The sequence below is a fragment of the Leucopleurus acutus genome (genome assembly GCF_964270905.1).
Source record: "Leucopleurus acutus genome assembly, chromosome: 2".
NCBI lineage: Eukaryota > Metazoa > Chordata > Mammalia > Artiodactyla > Delphinidae > Leucopleurus > Leucopleurus acutus.
This window is the reverse complement of record NC_139143.1, coordinates 92504920-92518893: the sequence shown is the minus strand read 5'-3', so window position 1 is coordinate 92518893 and position 13974 is coordinate 92504920. Positions and strand designations below refer to the sequence as shown.

The window sequence follows — 13974 nt, the reverse complement described above, 5'->3', positions numbered from 1 at the left end:
AAGCAGACAGCTCAACAACAGATGCTTGTTTATAAAAAATTAACTAAAGACAACATCAAAAAAGGGGGGTGGTGGTGGATGAGTATGTAAATGTTACTTGGCTTTTTTTTAAATAGGGGGAAAATCAATTTAGTTGCTCATCTCACAGTATACAAAAAATATATTCTAGATGAACTGTGTTAAATGCCTTAACAAATATTAAATAAAAATGTACGCATTTATAAAGTTTTTGGAAGGGGGGACTTTCTAGGTTTAAAGTCAATAGAAAAAGACGCCAAGGGAAAGGATCAATATTTGATTACATAAAAAGTAAAAGCTTTTATACTCAAACCTAAAGAGAACAAACGCAAATGTAAATATATGAGTGTATCATTAAAGAATTTAAGCAAATCAGTAAGAATTAAACTACCAGAATATAAGCTCTATGAGAGCAGGGGCTTTTTGTTCAAAGATAAATCCCTAGTGTTAGACAGTGCTTGGCACATAGTAAGCACTCATTTGCTGAATTATGGAAAGACATTAAGACAAATAAGTCTTAAAAGATCATTCATTAAACACAAAACATATGAACTTCAATTCTAGCAAGCAAAAATTTAGATAAAACAAATTATTCATTTATCAAATTATCGAAGATAGATTTAAAAAATTGAGAAAGTAGGTTAAGAACAACATGCTAATATATTTTCATGGTGGCAAACTGGTGCAATCTTTCTGAAACACAGTTTAACCACATGTACCAAAATGTGGAGGTGCTTTCCTTAATAATTCCACTGCAGGAAACTTATCATGGGGAAATGTGAAATGTAGACAAGGCTTTATGCACAAATGTGTTCATTAAAATGTTTTAATAACAAATTCCCGGAAACAATCTAAAGTTTCATAGTCATTTATATAATGACAAAAATATTTCTATAATATAATTTCAACTGTATTTTAAAAAGGAAAGACCAGGAAAGTCTACTTCAATACTCCCAGACAATGTAACACTTAGATGGTGTTCTAAGTGCACAGAGCTAAAATTGATAAATGGGAACAGAACTCAGTACTCACTCCATGGCTCACATTCTTAACCACTGCTTTATACGCTAAACCAGAACTCGAATGCCTACAATGCATCAGCACTGTTCTAGGTTCTACATGTATAGTAGTGAACACAGCAGACGAATACCCCCAACACCAAGTTTAGACCTTCTACTCTTTTCTATGTATTTGTTTTTAAATCAGAAAGTCATTAATGGGACTTCCCTGGTGGCGCAGTGGTTAAGAATCTGCCTGCCAATGCAAGGGTCACGGGTTCGATCTCTAGTCTGAGAAGATTCCCACATGCCACGGAGCAACTAAGCTCGCGAGCCGCAACTACCGAGCCCTCGGGCCTACAGCCCATGCTCCGCAATGAGAAGCCATCACATCGAGAAGCCCGCGCACTGCAACAAAGAGGAGCCCCTGCTTGCCGCTCGCTGTAACTAGAGAAAGCTCACACGCAGCAATGAAGACCCAAACATGGCCCAAAAAATTTTTTAAAAATCATTAACAATGATTTTTTTTTTAAAAGGAGAAATGGAAAAGAATCACAGGTCAAATTTAAACTTCACTTCTAATTCAAGAAATCAACTAAAGTTCCCTAAAGGACACAGAACTAGAATCAAAAGACTGGCTTTTAGTCTTGCTTCTCATACTTTTTAAAACTTCTCTGGGATTGTTTCTGCAGATGTAAAATGATGGCCTAAGTGATTTCCAAATTCCCTTGGGAGGTGGGGAAAAAAATCAAAATTCTGTGCTCTGTAATTTCTTCTTGCAACATCTCTGAGCTGTTCCCCCCCACCCCTTTTTTCCTAACCTAGTCTGCTTGGCTCCCACTGAAAAGGAATTAGTTTAGAAAAGGCAACCTATTTCACTGTATGACAGTTTCAGAAAATGACTGTTTTCTTAATCTAAACATACTTCCCCTTAACTTCCTTTGCTCCTTTCAGTTTTCGGAATGCAACTGTTTTTCAGACTAATTGCTGTCTTCTGGATATGTTTCAAGTTATTATTCACTGAAGTACATTTCACTACTATTCTTACTGTACCCTGACCAATATATAGAAAGCACTGAGTGATTATGTTTCTTGATTCTGTAAAGTTTGAGTAACTTTAAAAACAACAACAAAAAAAACTCTATTACTCCTTAATAAATTAGTAAAATCATATTTTCTCCTTTTAGTACTTGTATAACTGATCATTTGTTACTAAAGAAAAAACTAATCTAATGCTTTTAAATTTCTTAGTTAACCTGGAATTCCAATTTAGAGGGATAATTTTAAATCATTAGACTTTGTAATCTGTCTTTTAAGCATTCTATGTCCTTCCTTAATACCCACCTCACAGGGTTGTGGGGACGGTTAGGGTTACTTCATACAAAAAGCCTGGAATGGTGCTTAGTACAGAGCACACACATAACTACTTACCACTCAATCTTTTTTAAAAGTAGAGCAAGAATAGAATCTGGGAGCACACATATGGAGACCTCTCTGAAAATCAGTCCATTAGTCAAAGCCTTTTAATGCTTATAATCCAATCTATATTCCATACTGACCACTATGTTATCAAGAGATACTCTGTCAAATTTCCTTATTGAAAGATCTTATTTTTTATTTGTTTGCTCCTGGATTTTTGCTAGGGATGGAGAGCAGGCTCCAAAGTTCGCACACCTGACTTTGAAAATCAACCAAGACATTTACAGTTCCTGATCATAGGTCTCCACACCCCTAGCCAAGTTACCCTGTTATCGTCTCATTCACCTGAGGCTTTAGTTTTCTTTTAATGTTCCTAGCTTTGCTTTCCTTCTTGTCACCTTAAACTGTCTTTGATCAAAATACTCATCAAAACAATCCATGTCTATCTTTACATGACAAACTTCTTATAAGCCTTATTCATTGATATTTTTTAAGGCCAATCCCACTCCTCAATATTTTTATTCATTCTTAATTATGTACTACTTTTACTGTTTCTTACAAAGGCTCTTTTAAAACCTGTGGTTCTCAGGTGTAGAGAACAAACTTATAGTTACCAAGGAGGGAAGGGGCAGGGTGGGATGAATTGGAAGACTGGGACTGACATATATACACTACTATATATAAAATAGATAACTAATGAGTACCTACCTATGGTATGGCACAGGGAACTCTACTCAATGCTCTGTGGTGACATAAATGGAAAGGAAATCTAAAAAAGGGTGGATATATGTATATGTGTGACTGATTCACTTTGCTGTACAGCAAGAAACATAACATTGTAAAGCAACCATGCTCCAATAAAAATTAAAGTAAAAAAATAAATAAAAACAAAATCTGCGGTTCTACTGCATTACCAAATCTGTTTCCTTAGCTGCACTCATTTTAAATGGAATAATTCACAACTGTACAATCAGAACACGTTTTACTGTCAATAACCCCCCAACTGTTATTTATCTGTTTGTAAATATGTGAATTAATCTATATAACTTTTTTTTTTTTCTTTGCAGTACGCGGGCTTCTCACTCTTGTGGCCTCTCCCGTTGCAGAGCACAGGCTCCGGACGTGCAGGCTCAGCGGCCATGGCTCATGGGCCCAGCCGCTCCGCGGCATGTGGGATCTTCCTGGACTGGGGCACGAACCCGTGTCCCCTGCATCGGCAGGCGGACTCTCAACCACTGCGTCACCAGGGAAGCCCTTATATAACTCAATTTTTGACAGCTATGCATGCATTTACGCATTAAAAATGTTCACGTAGCAGATGATGGCTTTCTCTCACAATGGTCTGCGATGCCACTGTGGGCAGTGCCAATAATGCCAATGGCTCAGCTGATGCCAGAAAGAGCAGGGAGCGGCTTTTGAGCTTAGGCTTGCTGAGAAGTTCAATGACTAAACTGGGATCCTCTAGGACAGGTTGTCAATAGCCCTCCCCTAGTCACCCTGTCTTGTTTCCTTACAGCTTTGCTTCCCCCCACCTCCACCACCCCGGCACCCCGGGGCGGGATGTTCCTGTAGTAAACTAACACTCAGAATACAAAGATCAGGCTAAACAAAAAGCACTTCTACTTTAAATCCATCTTTGCAATTAATGTCAATGCAATGAAAGCTGTAGCATCTAATCTTTTACCCTTCTGAATAGTAACAATAGAGCTGTACAATTTCAATGCCCATTATTTTATCTAACCCAGCACAAGTGGTACCAGTCTAAAATTATTTTTTAAAAAATCAGATGAGGAGGTAGGAAGAAACAAACAAAAAAAGCAAATAATACAATAACCTTGGGCTTCCCTGGTGACACAGTGGTTGAGAATCTGCCTGCTAATGCAGGGGACATGGGTTCGAGCCCTGGTCTGGGAGGATCCCACATGCCGCGGAGCAACTAGGCCCGTGAGCCACAACTACTGAGCCTGCGCGTCTGGAGCCTGTGCTCCGCAACAAGAGAGGTCGCGACAGTGAGAGGCCCGCACACTGTGATGAAGAGTGGCCCCCGCTTGCCACAACTAGAGAAAGCCCTCGCACAGAAACGAAGACCCAACACAGCAAAAATAAATAAATTAATTAAAAACAAAAGTACCAATGCCACTGTGGATGTGAGGATTAAATTAGTCAATGCTTAAAAAACAAAACAAAACCAAAAAAACCCTTAATACTGAGTAATTATATGTCTGTTTATGGATAATTTAAACAAATTGGTGTTAATGGTAGTTTTAAATTAAGGAATAATTCTGGTCCACAGTAAGGTCATTACCACAGCCAGGTCCTTAACCTTTAAATAAACTGGAGATAAAGGCCCACTACTTCTTGAAATGGTGATGAAGCTTTTATAAGACAACAACCTAGGAGTGGTCTGTTTTCATTCTCCTCATTTGATCAATGAAGCGTTTTACAAAAGGATTACCACCCAGTTCTTGAAATTCTCTTCCTTGGCATTCCTACCTGGACTACCTATTTCTTTCAACATTCTCTTCTTTGGCACTTCTTCCTTTATTACCTATAAAGTGAAGACTCCTTTCTGAATTCCAAGTCTTTATTTCTGCTGATTTTAGAAACTCTAGAAACTCTAGAAACTAAAGATTAAAAAGGAACAATTGCCCTTCACAATCTTACCTCCCCCAAACAACCACTGTTTAACATTCCATACTAGAATATTTTCTCAACTTCAGATTACTAATAAAATAGATTTCCACAAATTCCTACCTGAACTTCCCCATTCCTATGAACAAAGATTTCTAACTTGGACAACTGGATAGACTAAATCAATTCCCTCCAGCCTCAACTTCCCATTCAACTAGTCACCAGTCCTATTACTTCTACCATTAAAACACCTAGTGTCTACCTCTTTCTCTCCCTTTACCCTAGCTTTTATCTTCCTTCCACTCTGTCCATTGCTCCTAACAGGTCTTCCCATCCTCAGCCTATTCCTTAAAAGTAGCACCATTTGTCTTTCAAAGATACATTTATGAATATGTAACTTTAAAACCTGAAGCAATAAACTGTCTCAGGTTTGAAATACAAAATCCATTAAGCCCTTGCTTATAAACAGCTGACAACTTTCCTGAAAAATAAAGGCAAGTAGAGTGGGCCCTGTAGAACCTGCCTCCAGCAAGCCTCCCTTTCCAGTTATTCTCTCTGACCCACAAAACTGTATTCTCTACTCCTTTCATAACAGACTACTCAACATATACCACGTGCTTTCAGATCTCCCCAAATCTGCTCATTCCGTTACCTCTATACCTCTACCAAAAACTCTTCTCCCTCTTAACAAAGTACAACTCACCTTCAAATGTCCCTTCTCTGTAGGCTTTCTTTACTCAAGGTTACCTCAAAGACTACAAAGGGCACTCCTAACTGAAACCCTAACTTCTTAATAGTACAGAGGGAGTTTTTCTTTCTAAGAGACCAATAAATCAAGAGACCTGCATGTATTAATAAATATAATCTGGGGTGGAAAATCCCAGATTTGGGCATAAATATTGTCATCTAACAAAAGACAACAAGTTAAAATAATCTAGTGTTGATATTTTCAGACTAATAGTTGATAATATAAACTGTTTTCAGAATACCTTTAGAAGCAAACAGATTAAGATTTTAAATTTAACCAAATAATTAGGAAATCTAGAATTATAAACTGATTCTTGCCAATAGGAAACGATAAACCTACCTCGCAGTGATAATCAAATATTGCACTTTCAGTAGTATTTGCTGATTCTTCTTTTTCAGCACACGTTTCAAAGGATGAAAGTTGCTAGTGTTAAAAAAAAAAAGAAAAGAAAAGAGAGAGAGAGCGCGCGTGCGAGAGAAAATGACCTATCAAGCTAATAAAGAATACAACTGCTGCTGCACCAGGCAATCTCACAGTACAGCACTGAAGAAAACAAAGACTACTAGCAGCGTTGGGAAGTGCTCTTTCAAAGCTGTTGAGTAGGCACAAACTTCTTGTTTCAGATCAAGTGTTGTGTCTTCAACTTAAGTGTACTCTTCTTTGGTCTTGTTGGTTGTTTCGAGGTTTGTTCCTTGCCTGATCTGAACTTGAAGCAGCAGTTTCAGGTGGTAAAGTCTGTTCTGTTACACTTCATACTAGAGATAAGAATGAAGACATTAAGTATAACTTACATAAAAGAATCAGGGACAGAGGGTAGCTAGAGGGACAAACTCATTTCATTAACTTAGAATCAAGCAAGGCAGAAAACTTGGAAGCACACACACTCAATGTCATTTAAGCAATCTCCCAAGTGCTAATGGATACCTCCTTTGGTACTGTACACTCAAAACCCGAAATTATTCAGTCCTTATTGACACCCCCCCACAAATAAATTCGAAGTTACATAACATAATATTCTATTTAGTATGTGTTTTGTAACTACCTAGCACTGTGTTAGGTACTGTGGAAAACATAAAAGAATTTCCTGCCATCAGGGACTTTACACCCTTGTTGAGAAGAGTTATTTATACATGGAGGGAAAACTAGAATATAGGACAAAATGTCCAAAATTAATTTGCTCAACTAATATCGGGTATCTACTACATCACATACTATTCTAGAAATACTATTTATTGTTTATGCATCACCATCTGTGCATCAAAGCAACATGGTCAGAGAAGGCTTTTAGTTAAGAGGTAGAATATTTCAGCTTAATTTGGAGAAATGGGCAGATATTTAAGAAAAAGAAAACAGCTGAGTATTCTAGGCATAAAATATCACATAAATCAAGCCAGAGTATACAACTAAATCCTAAGTCCCTTGAGAGCAGAGACCATGTATAGGATTTTCTATGCCTGACATCAAGGGAGCTTTACTGCATGAGACTGTCACAGCAAGTGTGGCTTGTTTCAGAGGAATCAATAGGCTAGCCTGGCTAGAACAGAGGGCTGGGTTAAAGTGAAATGAGATATATGGTGTGACAGATGCAGTAGAGCCAGATTATGAAGTGTTTCAACTTGATATAACAGGAAACAGAGAGCCTTAGTTCTTGATGAAAGGGTATGAAATCCTGAAATCCTATGAAGGATCACTTAGTGAAGGAAACAGACATCTCATTAGAGCTGTTGCCATAAACAGATGAGGAATGTCTATAGAAGAGAAACAATTAAGATGAGAAGGGAAGAGAAGTGTAATATATGTATAAATAAAATCACAGAATTGTGCTTTGTATTAGCTGTAAAAAATTATTATTTTGCAGTGCCTCAAATGTTAGCTAAAATGGTGCTGTTAACTAAAATGACATATGGGGAAAAGAAAAGGTGGATTTGGTTTTAGATATGCTGAGAGGTGGATAGTATATTTTAAGATGAGAAATAATGACTATAAGGTGAGAGGTCAGACCTGGTGAAACAGAGTAGGAGAGCTCAATATTAATCACACTGATACTTACCAGTAAAATGTCACAAACAAATTATTTAATCTCCCTGAGTTTCAGTTTCTCCTATGCAAAATGAAAACTCAGTAACAGCTGATCTGTGGCTATTGGGTATACCTAACATTCCATGACTTTATACAGTAACTTCAAATATCAAATGTTACATTTGTCAAATCTTTCAATTTTATTTGCATCATTCTATTACCCAGACTAGATACTTCTTAGAGCAATGATTCTCAAATCACTTGGGAAGCTTTAAGACATACACATGCCCAGTCCCCACTCAAAGAGTAACTGAACTGGCCTGACATAAGGCCACTTCTGTAATGATCTTTGATTCTTCCCTCTCCACCTACACACCCAATGTTGCAAGTCTTATCAATATTTCAAGATACCTTGTGTATTCATCTTTTGCCCTAAATGACATCATATTTTAGTCCAGGGGTCTGACACATCTGCTAACTTCCAGTGTCAACCCTTTCCATAGTCTGCCACATAACACTACCAGACTGATTTATCTAAAATTCCAATTTCATCTCATTCATCTCATCTCCTTGTCCAAAATCCTCAGTGATTTTTCCAGCACTGTAAATGGGAAGTTCTTAAGCCTGGCTGCAAATCCAACCCACCTGGGACTTGGGGGGAGGGGAAATCAAAGCCTGGATCCCACCTTGAGATTCTAATTTAACTGGGGTTAGGTCCTAGGCATTGGTGTATTTTCTTTCCCACCCTGCCCCCAAGATGTTTCTGACTGCAGCCAGCGTTTAACCACCACCATTCAAGGTGTGTCTCTTCTACCTTTACATCTTTACCTTCTTCTGCTCTCCAGTTCTTCTAGATAGGTGCATTTTCCTCCCTAATTCTTAAACGCAACTCTTGGGAGATTCCTGAATTCTAGTCTTTGTGTATACAGGTCTTTCCACAAAGAATACATTTTATCATCTTCAATGTGACAAAAAAAGCCTTTCTCGACCATTCCAGCACAGATTTATTACAGTAACTCCCACTGCTGGCATCATGCTTTTTGGTACCAAATCATTTCTGCACTTTACTTACATGTTTATGTACCTTGTTCCTTCAATTATATTTCAGATTTCTGAGAGACAAATTCAAGTTTATTTCTTTATCACAACCCCTGATAGCACTTAACCAGGTACTGCTAAACTTACCACAGCAAAAACTAATACAGCCAAAAGAGTTCATCTATAACAGCAAAAGACACAATTCAAGTTGGTAGACAGTTCCACCAACTTTAAAAAATTTTGTTTGGTGAACTGTATAAAGTCTTAATTATCCAATCAAGAAATAACCTCTTCTTTTAAAAGATACCCATTGGGCATTTTAATAAATTTGCTATCCACTCATGCTAAGATTATTAACATTCATGGGTGGTACTGACCAATTCTTTCGCTTTAATCCTCTGAACCAAAGTGTACCCACTACAACCTCCCCCCGCCGCCCCCAAAGCTAGACGCTTCTTAAGTCACATGAAATACAGAGTACTAATAAAAAAAACTAAGGAACAATTTAAATGTGGATCTGAGAGTCTCCCTGATTACTAAGTAATCAACTCCTTTTCCCTTTGCTCTGTATGGGAACACTACCACCATTAGTTAATTATCAATTATGTCATGTTGTTTTAGAAGTTAATTTTCCTTTACTTGATCTGATAATCCAAACAGTCATGCCCTATTTTACCTGCCTTAAAACTATCATCACCTGTTTTGTTATTTACTGTCTCCTCCACTTCGCTGCTTTACCGCAAAGGCTTAGCTGAAGCCGGGCACAGAGCAGGCACTAAACTAATACACGTTGAACTAATACATTTATATGACATTAATCCATCTAAAATGTTACCACATAACCCAGTTTATCATTTTAACAAATTATACTCAAAGTCTGTACAGCATTCACTTGGGAAGAATGTTAAAGAAATGCTAAACCAGTCTATAAAAGTCCCTCCACCTAACCTACTTCTTCAGAGTACTTTCTTTGAGAATAAGAGCAAAGACCCAAATAGGCAGCACAGAACTGAAAAGGTTCTCTACTGTTGATTTATATGACTAACACTCATTCTTGCCTTAACTCCCCAGTTGGTATTTCTTGATGAATTAACCCAAGACAAGTTTAAGTATATCACATTTTTCTCTAACCTGCATAACCGAAGTGCCTAACAGGTTTTAATTCAGTTTTACTTTGGGATCTAAGGAAAATGATAAAAGTTCAGATAATTAACCACCTTAAAACAATTTAAGTCATCAACACGTTGAGCGGAAATAAAAGAATATCAAATTGCTGCAACCATCTTTTTCTATGTTTCCTTTAGTAATAACAATTGTGCTGTTACTAGATATTTAAAATTATACACCCACCCATCACTTAACTTTTTACATATACTAATACTTTGAAATAGGACAAATGCCAGTGTGGAAAGAAGCTGAAGAAATGCTCCAGACACAAAAATCAAAGAATAGTGTAGACCAGCACCATCCAACAGAAATACTGTGCAAGCCACATATGTAATTTAAAATTTTCTAGTAATAATATTAACTTGAAAGAAAGGTGAAACTAATTTTAATTAAGTATCTTACTTAATCAAATCCAAATGTCATCAGTTCCCACAGGTAACTGACATGTTTTTAACATCCCTGGAAATCCAATGTTAGCAGAAATGCAAACAACTAACTGGTTATATATTGGCTGCAGCTGCAAACCAATGGATAGCCTACAGGTTCAACGCGAATAAACTCCCGATCAATTATTTTCAACTACACATTAATATTATACCTCAGCATAAAAGGACAAATAATGCTCAAAAAATAATCTTCCAATACACAATATTCAGTTTAATACCCCTAATAAAAAATGTAGCACAACAGAAACATCTCTAAGAATTCCTCTGGCTTGACAGTATATTTGAACTGGAAAAAAGTTTTGAATTATTTTTTTTAACTAGGTACTCACACATGCAAGCAGAAAACATTCTAATACCAAGACAAAGGAATTTTTAAAAATCTTGATTTGGCAGAAAGCATTTAACAGCAAGAAATGATGGGATTCAAGAAAACAAGTCACCCCCACCACAGCAATTTCACCACTGAAGACATTCCAGCTATTAAATCTTAAAAAATACAGTTTAATTCTTCTAGTTGTAATTCTTTATCATGAAAAATCCTACAAGTTACAGCTCTCCATTAAGACAGTCTGGGTCAAAAATCTCAAAGTAGTCCCCCTTTGATTTTTGAAAAGACTAAACTAAGAAGGCAAACCAACGCCTTGTATTTATTTAACAAGATCTCAAGATTTTATTTTGTAATGCAGTCCTCAAATTCAACTCCTTAAAAATCTGCGCACACAGCATTTCCATGTTTAAACTACTTTGTCAAAAGTATGGGCCTCACAACAATGTGAATGAACTTAATGCTACTGAACTGTACACTTAAAAAAAAAAGGTTAAAACGGTAAATTCCGTTATGTATATTTTACCACAATTTAAAAGAAAAAATTTTTAAAAATGTTGTAATGGCCCTGCATTGTGTGTCTTTAGATGGAGGGAAGGGAAAACAGGAGTAGGATAAAGCAGAACTACATGTCAGCTTCCACATTCTCATTTTTTATTTGCAGGAATTTACCAGAATTTTCAACCATACTCTAAAGGTCATACTTGTTAAGTCAGAACTTATTTACAAAAAAAGAAAACCTATCTTCTGTGCCTCAAATGCTTTACTTTTCAACTCAGCTGCTATAAATACTCATCTCGATGGTAAACATCCAGAGCAGCTGCAAAATCACTCAAACCACTACCATCTCTTTTATTTCGGGCCTATGGCTAAAAGGAAAAAAAAAAAAAAAACAAGGTTGAAAATTTATCAAGATTTTATGACTCAGGCATATGCCTATTCAAGTATATAACCCCCCTTCTTAGCCAAACCAAGAATACCCAATATTGGTTAGTACCAAAAGGGCACAAAGGTATTATACTGCCCCTCAACGTAGTATTTAAAATGCTTCCTTCTATAGACTCGAAAATTACTCAGCGTTTTGATACAGAACAACTTATATTAGCGGGCTATAATTTGGTACCTACATTTTATAGATTGGTAGCTCTGGTCAAGAGCTGCCATTTCATACCATCCTGATAAAAAGCTAAGTCTCCCACAGGAAGGATTTAAAGATTTAACTACCACAGTGCCTTTGGGCGTCCTCCCTCCTCCACCCTGTCTACCAACTGTTTAAGAGGACCACATTCTTGCGCTCATTTTAGGTGCAAAACAAGGAAATTACCTCAAACAACGTTCAGCTTTTGTATTTGCGGATTGAAGGCTGTTTTTAGAGAGGGTTCCCTGCCTCACTTGTCAGGCAAGAGAGGAGCTACTGGGTGTTTCTAAAGGAAAACCTTAAAGCAAAAAGAACCGTAGCACTAAGAGTTCCTACTTATGATACAGCGGATGGTAAGAACCTCTAAAGTGTCTACGACCAGGGCTCTGAAAAACTAATTCTACACAGAATGACGAAGCCATGCCTTTCATTGCACAATATGGGCCGGGCTCTTACACCATAAGAACCAGAGGGGGAGTAAGGAGAACTCCACTGAGTTCTCACCGAGTTCGCCCTAACACCAGGATTAGAAGGGTGAGAGCCATGTGCCTAAGTTTAGGGGCTGGTTCTCTTCCTCAAGAAGCCGAAGGGGAGGACTAGACGGGAAGGTTGGGTGTTGAGACCCAAGATAAACAGCTCTAGGTGAATGGAAGTAAGGATGACAATTCGGCCGCACTACCGTGCCAGATGTGCCGAGGAAAGGTGGTGTCTCTAAGCAGTTAGATGGAGCGGCGTCTCAGTCCATACACAAAGGAAGCGCCATTGCCGCACTGCGCGCTGGTACTCGTAGTCAGATCCAAGCAGGTGATGGCCAAGATACCATAGGGTTCAGAGTCAGGATAGGCCCCTCTCCTATGCCTCCAGCTCTTCCAGTCTCACACAAAGGACCGCGCCACCACTCCCTCGCCCCGCCCGCCGGGACTTGTAGTTCTCGTTCCCCCCACCAAGCCGCAGAGGAAGAAGCAGCCAGACTACAACTCCCAGCAGCCTCCGCGCCCGAGCCCCGCACCCCTGCCTCCATCTTGGCTGCGGTCGGAGCCTCCATTTTCGCTCCCTCCCCCAACTTTAGTCACCACCACCAACACAACGCGCGACCGCCTGGCCTAGACTCTTCGCTTCTGCTCTGCAGCCTGATGTGAGGCCTAGACAGTTGAACGGGAGCCGGGTGGAAAAGCCCGGGGCAGGGACTCAGGGTGAGATCGTCTCTACCCGGAGCTCTAGGAGTGCCCACCCTGCCTCAGAAGTCTCTCCCGTTTGTCTTGGTCCTCTCATCCGCCCTTAACGTGGCTTCTTGCTACCCCTAGTTGGACCCTGAGGTCGTACTCACCCCAACAGCTCAGCGCCCCCTCTCCAGCGCCGCCATAAGCAGCACGGCCCGGTACGTAGGACTAAATCTCGCTTCTCTCGCGAGAGTTGCGGGCTTCGAGCGCGTGCACAGGAAGGGGGGAGCGTACCCTTAGTACGCCTGCGCACGAGGGCTGAGTGACGCCGGCCAGTTCGCTGCGCTTAACCACAACCGAAGTGGTGTCTACGTTCCCTTAGTTCCCCTCCTCCGTGAGCTGCACGAAGCAATCTCTGTGTTTGCTGACTCCGCTGGGACGCACGGGGCAGGGTGGCGGGTGACTTTCGGCGTCTCTGATCTTTGCAAACCTGAATGTTTTAGGCCCCGAGACCAGGGTAAACATTGAAGACGAACAATTAGGAGGGCATATCAGGAATGTAATATAAAGGATTTCTCTTTTCTCAGCGATAATCCGGAAGTTCCTCAAACCCCAGTTCCTCTTTATTCACCGTGCAAGCCTTCTTTCTCTTGTCCGCTACCTTAGACTGGACTTTTATTTAATATAGAGTTAGGCTTTAAGCAAGGTAATTTGAATGCCATACGTGAGAACTTTGTTTCCCACAAACTATGTTGCTTGCAACAGACAGACAAGAGTGAGCAAGGTAGCATAATCATTAAAAAACAAACTCCTTCAACTGACCTTTTTAGTTAACAGAAGATCTACATAGTGTATCAGGTAATCAGA

The 13974-nt window shown here is 39.1% G+C and overlaps 1 protein-coding gene across 2 annotated transcripts in view; it reads right to left on the bottom strand.

Annotated features, from left to right (window-relative positions):
- The window catches only part of CSDE1 (cold shock domain containing E1), a 36839-nt gene extending 23441 nt beyond the window's left edge, over positions 1 to 13398 (bottom strand). For both annotated transcript variants that reach the window (XM_082833787.1, XM_082833788.1), the window contains exons 1-2: positions 13275 to 13398; positions 6154 to 6569 (exon numbers count right to left, since the gene is read on the bottom strand). The gene's annotated coding sequence lies outside the window, so the exon portion shown is untranslated. The remainder of the gene's footprint in view (positions 1 to 6153; positions 6570 to 13274) is intronic.
- Positions 13399 to 13974: the final 576 nt, after the last annotated feature.